Source organism: Heptranchias perlo, chromosome 9 (genome assembly GCF_035084215.1).
Source record: "Heptranchias perlo isolate sHepPer1 chromosome 9, sHepPer1.hap1, whole genome shotgun sequence".
Classification (NCBI taxonomy): domain Eukaryota; kingdom Metazoa; phylum Chordata; class Chondrichthyes; order Hexanchiformes; family Hexanchidae; genus Heptranchias; species Heptranchias perlo.
The window spans coordinates 15343540-15352948 of record NC_090333.1 but is presented as its reverse complement, the minus strand read 5'-3'; the positions used below and the strand labels follow the sequence as shown (position 1 = coordinate 15352948).

Genomic DNA, 9409 nt, shown 5'->3' with positions numbered 1-9409 from the left:
CATGGTTCAGCTGCTAAAGGCAGAGTGTACCTGAGCCATACAGAACAGCCAAGATACCAGCTTTGACCCGCCCGCCTCCTCCAGTCTATGCTGAGTTAGGTGATCTGTCCCAGACTGGTGGTGGCAGTGCTACAGTTGGCCTCAGCACCACTGTACTAGGGAAAGGAAGAAATGAACAAGGTTCCCACTCCATTGCAATCCAACAATGCTGGCTGGAAGCTCCAGTGTAAACAATGGGTGAGGACAGGGTTGGGCTCACCTGTGATGCTCCCCCTCCCCTCTCCTACAGTCAAATAATCTACTCACATTTACCGCCTCACACATGAAGAATGGTCATTTTGATAAGGAACCAGTGGGCACTTGATGCCCATGGAGTCATACCCCAGCAAGGAGTCAATGCACTCAGGTGAGAAGAGAAAATTGTCAGAAAAAAAATCCATTGCCTGTGTACTAATGTGGACGCTGCATGATGCAAACGTAAATAAATAAAATTTCCATTGTAATACGAGCTCACTCAGGGCTTCTCGTTCTACCAGGTGATAGTGCTGACATAGAAGGTGAATCAGACAAAAATATAAGATGCAAGCTAGAGAAAGAACTTGCATTTACATGGCTCCTTTCATAGTCCCAAGATGCTTCACAACCAACAAATTGCTCCTGAAATCACTATTTCTACATTGGCAAGCAAGGTAGCCAATTTTATGTACAGCAAGATCCCACAAACAGCAAACAAGGTGGATGACCAGTTAATCTGTTCTTGGTGATGTTGTTTGGATGTTATTTGAAAGAGGATGCTTGAAAAAAAAACTGAAGAGTGTTTCAGTTTCAAAACCCTACCAGGAAATTGCCAAACTGTGCCAGGCTCATGGCAGGTTTTAAAATGGTACAGATCATAATTTCAGTTTGAAACTTACTTCTGTTGCAGGTAACCTACTATTTTATAACATTACCCATGTTAACAGCATGTATTTGCTCTGTTTTTATAATGTCATAAGATTGACAGTATATCTTCATCATTATTTCCAGAATAAAATACTAGTTTAAAGTACAAAAAAAATGCCAAATTCCTTTTCTTTTGCAATTGTTATCACACTTTAATATTTTCATTATATTATTATAAAATCTGTGTACTTTTTACTTACCACCTGTCTGATTTTAGACCAGGCAGGAAGAACACAGGAAAAATAACAAAAACCTAGAGGAAAAATAGGGCGACACATTTTAGCTTTTTGTAGCAAAGCCCAACTTGAAAGGCCAAATAAATGAGGATGAGACTGGGTTGGAAGCAAAGGCTAGCCAGGAAGGGATTGGGTGGAACAAAAGTTGGCTGGGAAGATATAAAAAGACACATTTACATAATGACTTTAGCACATCTCTCAGAGCATCAAAGCATTTCACTTACAATGAAGTATTTTGAAGTGTTAAGTAGGCAAGTGCAGCAACTATTTTGTGCACAGCAATATCCCACAAAGTGCAAGAGATGATTGACCAGTTAATGTGTTCTTGGTTGTGTTGTAGGAGGAATGTACATTACACCATTTTATTTGACAACAGGAGAGAACTCCTTAATCTTTCAAGTAAATGGCATTCATCTGAAACACCAGATGAGATCTTAGATTAACATTCCATCTAATGGGCAGCATATCTAACAATGCAGCATTACAGTTTTACACTGGAGCATCAACCTGGGCCCAAGGCCTGAATGGGATTGTGAGCCTCAGAATTTCCTGAATCAGAGGCAAGATTGCTACCAACTGAAACAAACTGGCCATCGAGAAGCAGGGATGAAAACAATGACATGCCAAGGGCAGAATTAACAAAGAAATCTTGCATTTATATAGCACCTTTCATGACCTCAGGACGTCCCAAAACACTTCACAGTCAAGTGTAGCCATCGTTGTAATGTAGGAAAAGAGACCAGAACCGAAACAGGAAAATAAGAGCTGGTTAGTTTGGGAAGAAAGTGAAGACAGGAAGTAGAGGAATGAGTGACACAGATGCAATAGCAGCTGGGCTAGGAAAAGAAAACAATTCCTGAAGTTCAACACCACCTGGGGAGAGATTAAACTATGGCGTAGGCGAGGAGACAGAAAGACTGGGATTAAAGAACTAAATATCTGGAAACTGGTAGTAATAAATAAAAAGTGCGGTTAGAAGTGCTGCTTTTCGGATGAGATGTTAAACCAAGGCCCTGTCTGCCCTCTCATGTAAATTGAAAGATTCCCATGGCACCATTTGAAGAGTGGGGTAGTTCTGGTGTCCATCACTTATTTTTGGGCTTGTTGCAACTGGTCTAGTGGTTAGGACACAACATTTAAAACTTGTTGAGTCCTGGGTTCGAATCCCGGTCAGGGGATGATTTTCTAGTGCAGATTAATTAGCACCATCAAAGAAAATCTCCCATCCTGAGCACAATGCAACACCCAAACATGTGTCTTTGGGCTGCCGATCAGCAGTCGGATAGAGAGAAGTGAATACATGAGACGAGGCAGCATTTTACGAGCGAACATTTACAAGACAAGGCTGAGAAATATGATTCTCGAGATGTTGAAAGACTAAAGCAAGACGATGCGTGGGTTGAGAGCTAACTGCAATGGAGACATTACAATGCGGATGACACCTTGAAAATGATTGATGACGGTTTTCAATGGAGAAAATAATTTTCTGTCCATGATTTAAGTGAATCCAGCCTTCCTAGATGGACTTTTGAAACTGGAGCTGTTTACCTTCATGGGTATGATAAAGAAGGCAATAAAATGATTTGGTTTAGAGTGAAGTTACATGTCAAGAATGCAAAGACAGCTTTGGAAAGAAAGAAGTATGTAGCCTTCTGGTTAGAACGTTATGCCAAAAGAGCGCAAGGGAAACCCCTAATGATGGTGTTTGACTTGACTGAGACTGGATTAAGTAACATAGATCTGGACTTTGTGCGCTTCATCGTCAACTGTTTTAAGATCTATTATCCCAAGTACCTTTCAAAAATGGTCATATATGAAATGCCATGGATAATGAATGCTGCCTGGAAGATTGTAAAAACGTGGTTGGGACCAGATGCCGTGAGCCTGCTGAAATTTGCCAACAAAACTGATGTACAGGAGTATGTAAGTATCGAGTATTTGCCAGCACACATGGGAGGAATTGTAAGTTGTACCCTTCTAAGGAGTAAATCATGTCTGCCATCTCAATGTGTTGGTGATAGAATAACAAAGGATTTTCTGAAGATTTTCTTTTTATTTAAAAATAAACTTTGATCTAACATAATTTGAAAGAGCTGATGATGATTTAAATCATCTGAACTGGGGATGAATTCTAACATTTGAACCAAAATATTTTTCAGGGGTATTAATCAACTTTCAAATGTCTAATAGCATTTGCAACAAGCAAAGGATTTCATTTGTGGCTCTGCTGAACATTTTTATTATCTCATCATTATATATCTTGATATTCTGTTGGATTGAAGATACTAAATTGTTTTTCCCAGTGCTGTTCAGGACCTGCCAGTTATGTGAACAAAAAAATGAACAAAAATACTAAAGTCCCTGGGGACGAATACATAAGAAAACACCTCTATTTTCAATATAAAGGACATGAAATATATAAAAAAAATACAAAGTGAACACTGCTTTTTCACTACAGTACATTTTTAAAAATAAAAATATAAATATATCATGAAAAGCAATCTCCTGTTGCCATGGGAATAATGTGTGTAAGGGACATTGGATTGCGTACTGCATCAGCAGATGTGTTTTCAGAGGAATGCAAAGGGGCTCTCATATTACAAAATGCCCTTGTTATTGCACAACTTTTTCTGGCTCCAAGCACTTCATATTAATGAGTTGTTGCTGTTTACTGTAGTAATCACATATGCAAATGCATTGGGCTCTGATATTTTATATGTTACATACACTTCATAATTTGAACATATATAAGAAAGAGAACTGGAATGATGCTTTTGGTATGTAATGTGGAAACACTCCAATGCAGTAATGTTGTTTCTGAGTTAGCAAGGCAGACGAGACAGTTTGGCTAGTTCTAAATTGGAACATCTGGTGAATGTCCTGAACCAGATCCTTAACACCAGACAAGTGTTTCTTATCTTTTTCTACAGCTTCTTTTTATAGAACTTCTTTCTTTTAAGTATCGAAACTTGTGTGGTTTTGTCAGTTTGATTTTGTCAATTTGATGGGACATATACAGCACAATTTAAAAAGTGGAAATCTAACAATTTCAGTTGCCAAAATGTTGAAATTATTTATTTTATCTAAAAGAGCTTCTCGAATGGTTGGCAAAGGCAAAATTTAATTGAGCCATGAAGATCAGTAGGTCCTAGGTTTGATCGCTGGGCTGTGCTAGTTGACTGTTCTCACTGGAGCGACTGTAAAGATACGAGAATTGGTCCAGACACCCCTGGATTAGGAAGGGGCCAGTCAGCCTAGTTTTTGTGCATTCATGGACTTTGGGTGAGGACTGGATTAGTTTTGCCCCCTCACAGCAAAACTAATCCAGCCCTCACTCAAAGTCCATGAATAGTAATCTACTTAGTTGTAAACAATTGCTACAAAGTTCAGCTATAAGAAAAAAAAATTAGACAGATCTATCTGTAATGCCCCAGGCATTGAATCAATACAGGACTCAGGCAGTCCCAGCCCAGTCAACCCTGCGAAGTCCTCCTCACTAACATTTGGGGCCAGGTGTCCAAGATGGTAGAGCTGGCCCATTGACTAGTCAGTAACAACCTAACATGGGCATTTTCACACAATCATATCTATCAGCCAGCATGTTAGACTCTTCCATTACCATCTCTGGGTATGGCCCGATCCATTGGGGAAATAGACTCACCAAAGGTGAGGGCACATTGGCATACAGTCAGGTGGAATTGGCTCTGGGAGTCCTTAACATTGACCCTCGACCCCACAAAGTCTCATGGCTTTAGGTCAAACAAAGCCAAAGAAACCTCCTGCTCACTACCTACCAGGCCTCTCACCTCTCAACTGACGAATCAGCATTTCTCCATGTTAAGCACCACTTAGAGGAAGCAGTGAGGGCAGGAAAGGCACTCAATGTATTTAATGTGAGAGACTTCAATGTTTATCACTTAGTGGCTGATTAGTGCCATCATTGATTGAACTGGATGATCTGCCCGACTGGACCTGCACCAAATGGTGAGGGAATCAACACGATGGAGTAACTTACTTGACCTCAACCATACCAACCTATCTGTTGCAGGCACATCTGTTGATGGTGGCAATGGTAGGAGTGCACAGTCCTTGTGAAGATAGTGTCTCATCTCCACAGTGTGAACACTCTCCATCATATAGTGTGTGGGCCATCAACAACACCAGAATTGTACACCACCACAATCTGTAACATGGTCCTGCACAACCTTCACTCCTTCATCACCATCAAGCCGGGAGACCAAACCTGATTCAATGGAGAATGTAGAAGAGCGTGCAACAAATATACCTTATAAATAGTGAAGATACAATGCAGGGCTACCTGCATACTAAATATTCAAAGCAGCAGATTATAGGCAGAGCTAACTGGTCCCACGACCAACAGATGAGAACAAACAGCGACACAAGTGGTGGAACAAGAAACCTTAATGGTTTTTAAGAAGGAACTAGGCAGGTTCTTATCAACAAATGGGATTCAGGGTAATTAGAAATGCACCAAGGGAATACTGAAGGTCTAGATGGACTGAAGGTCTTCTCCTGCCTGAAACTGTTACGATGTTACTAAGCTCTGTAGCTCTAGCACATCCAGTCAAGAATGGTGAGGGACAATCAGGCAATTAAAGGGAGGAGAAGGTTCCATGAACATCTCATCCTCAGTGATGGTCGACCCCATCACATGAGTGCAAGAGACAGGGGAGTAGCCTAATTATAATACTGGACTAACAACCCAGAGGCCTTGAGTTCAAACCCCACCAGGTCAAGTTGTGAAACTGAATTCAATAAATTTGGTAATTTTTGGGCTAGCATCCGAAAGTGATCATGGAAGCTGCCAGATTGTTATTAAAAAAAAAACAGCTGGTTAACCAACATAATTCAGGGAAGGAACCACCATCAGTACCCGACCTGGCCTACACATGACTGCAGTCCCAAACTATGTGGTTGACTTTTAATGCCCCCAGGGCAACTAGATACAGGTAATAAATGCTGCTTTGCTAGTTTTACCTAAAATCCCCAAAACAAATAAAAAATATATTTCAACGAGTCCCTTCCATCATACACAACTGTAATCTGCTGCGGTGGTGGGTGTGACACAATGCACTTGAATTTGGAAGTATAAGGTCTGCAGCTTTAATATTCCTAGAATGCACATTTAAAGTTGTTTTGGTCTTGAAAGGAAAGCAAAGAGAAGCTGAGTACAATTAGACCATCTAACAATATAAGTTCAGTTCAGTAGTTGCTTCAAATGAATACAAACAATTTGTGGACTTTAAGAACATTGGGGTGAATTATATTGAGGGAATCTCTGGTGCTGATTAGCTTTAGGCTGAAGCTTGAGCTGAATGATTTCTTGATCAGAACATCTCATTTGTGCAAATCGTGTATCAAAATTCAGCAGAAATGAATCTGAGTGGCACAAATGGAAAACAAATTAGGTTTTTGCAATTTCTAATTAGTTATGAGAATCAGAGCCATTAAATCCCATGGTTTCCTGTGTACTTCCCTTCTCTACCCCACTCACCTGAAAATTAAATCTAATTGACAATCAAGCTCATTTTAGAGACCATAAAATAAATCTGTGGGCAGGCTTTGGTTTCATCTCATATAAAGATGTATCTTCTGAGGTAGTAACAAACCAGTGATCAGTGATCCTATAATGACAAGCTTTGGACCCAATTAGAAGGCTTTTGTTGGAATCCCAGTTTTAACTGATAGCTGCATTCAATTGTCTCCTAGGAAGTAACTTTCAGGGCTCGATTTTCAAATGGGGGGTCAATGGGCGCACGGGTGACCCAACTAAAAAAATCTTACCGTTTCCCAAGCGATCGTGAGTTAATTAGTGGCCCTTTAGGTGGCTTCCGGGTTTACCGTCCGAAAGCTGTGCAGTGGGCGGATTGCACACCCGCATGACAGGCTGTCAGCTGGAGCGGCTCTATTTAAAGGGCCATTGCTCCAAAGGCTTTTGCTGCAGCAAAGACCAAAAAGGCACAATGGAGCAACACAGGGGACAAGGCTGTTCCGAGATTTAATGATGCCTCGCTGCAACAGCTACTTGCCGGGGTGAGGAGGAGGAGGAGGGAGGTGTTTCACCCCGCGGACGGAAGGAAGTGCCCTACCTCTGCCACCAAGAAGGCCTGGCTCGAGGTGGCAGAGGAGGTCACCAGTAGTAGAAAATCTCCTGCACCTGGGTTCAGTGCAGGAAGCGTTTCAGTGATCTAACTAGGTCAGGAAAAGTGAGTACATTTATTGATCCTCCTGCATTCCGTGTTCCACATCACACCGCCCCTCCCCCCCCCCCCCCCAACTCATTCTGCACTGCCAAGACTACTCCATCACATCACTCCTCACCTCACACCCACTTAAGGCTCATCCTCAACTTACCTGCACTTCCTGAGCACTTCCTCACCTCCCCATTAGTCACCCCACCACTACCACTCACCCCAATCCTCATCCAACGTGATGGCTCAGTCTCATATTCACCCACTTTCACGGTCAGCTTCACCCAAAGTAATGCATTCATCGATTGGCCACTTCACCATCACTCACTCAAACATCTGTTCTTTGCCCCCTTCTAGGAGAAGAGAGCACAAAATGCACGCGAGAGCGTGAGGACTGGAGGGGGGGCCACAACAAATAGTGATCCTCATAGACATGGAGAAGGAGGTGCTGGAGATCAGCCACACCCTCGAGTGCCTGTCCATCGGGGACGCCGAGACTGAAACCCCACAAACATCTGGTGACACAACTTTAACATTCATCATACACAACATGAATTGATGTTAACAATGCTTGCCATGTTGAACACCTCAGTGTGCTTATCGCAACATGACACATCTGTGATCATGCTTAATATTCCTTCTGTTCTCTTACAGGCCCTTCAACGACCGCAGTGACGGCAAAGGGCGATTTCTCAGAAGACCTGCTGGCCTCTGAGGGTGCACCGTCACATCATAGCGAGCCATCCACCAGCACAGATACTCACACCTCGGTGGGTCCTAGTCCTCAGTCAGTTGGGTTGACACCTGGTGAGTCACCACACACAAGTGAGCACGAGAAGACACTGGTGGCAGGGGCAGCTGTAGAGAGTCCGTGTCGGTGGGCGCACTCCTCTCCAGGATCTGCTCAGCTGGACGCAGATGCTGAACCCTGGGGGCCATCCTTTAAAAGGAGAATGATCGAGGGACAGCGGCACATTTGCGAGGTACAGGAACAGGTGCCACGTTCACTCTCCACAATAGTGCAGAGGATGGAGGAATTCAACTCCTGCATGAGTGGAATGGCGACACAGGTAAGTGCGTTGTCTGCGATGGAGAGAATGACAGCCTCCATTGAGCTTCAAGAATGAGTCCATTCAGGCCCTGACAACGGTCGTTCGGACTCAGTTGTGAACGACATTCTGCCGCCTTAAACAGGCAGACAAATACACTAGCACTGGCCTTACAAGGCTTCACACATGTCCTCCAAACTGTTGTCCAGCAGAGTGGTATGAGTGATGTGGCCCTGGCCCAGGGGATGGAGAAAGGGGACATGGAAGTGGGGACGCCACTCAAAGCGCTCCCACGTCTCATCCATTGCCGCCCTCTCAACCAGTACCTGCAATGCTGCCTCTCCTCCAGGTGGCCGAATCTGCTCCTGCACAGGTGTAGCTGGAGCAGTCTTTGGAGGGGCCCTCAAGGGCTCCTAAACCCAGAGGGCAAAGGCCAAAAGCAGCTAAGCAGTCAGGGTATGAACATGAGCAACCTGCCACTACCTTTGCTACAGCCACAGGGGATGCACCACGTAGAAGTGGTAGGAAGAGGAAGGCTAATGATTTGTGAGCACGAAGAGTATGCACAAGGGTGTCTGATGGACTGTCATGTTTTCCGTTTATATTTGGTTTTTGTTATATTCACATTAAATGTTATCATTCTCACCACTACTGCCACGTCTTGCCCTTTCTTGACTGGCTTTTGTGATTGCACCCTTTCATGAGGTTCACCATGAATGGCGACACTTGATGCCATCCATTGGGTCACTTTACAGTGGGTGTATGTGTAGTTACAGGACTGTTTTGTGCAGGGGCCTGGGGGAGGGGTGGGGGGGGGTGCCTGGTGTTGGCGCTGCTCTTTCCAGGTGGTCTGAGTACTGGACTCTTCACACTTTCTGATGTTAGGCGAACCGTTCATATATCAGTGACTCCCTGGCCTCACGAGCAGCCAGGTGAGCCGCTGCTCTGGCCATGGGTTCCTCCTCCTCCT

The 9409-nt window shown here is 43.5% G+C and overlaps 1 pseudogene; it reads left to right on the top strand.

Moving 5' to 3' along the window:
* Nucleotides 1-2414: 2414 nt before the first annotated feature.
* LOC137325658 (motile sperm domain-containing protein 2 pseudogene) lies at nucleotides 2415-8065 on the top strand (annotated as a pseudogene).
* The last annotated feature ends 1344 nt before the right edge of the window (nucleotides 8066-9409 follow it).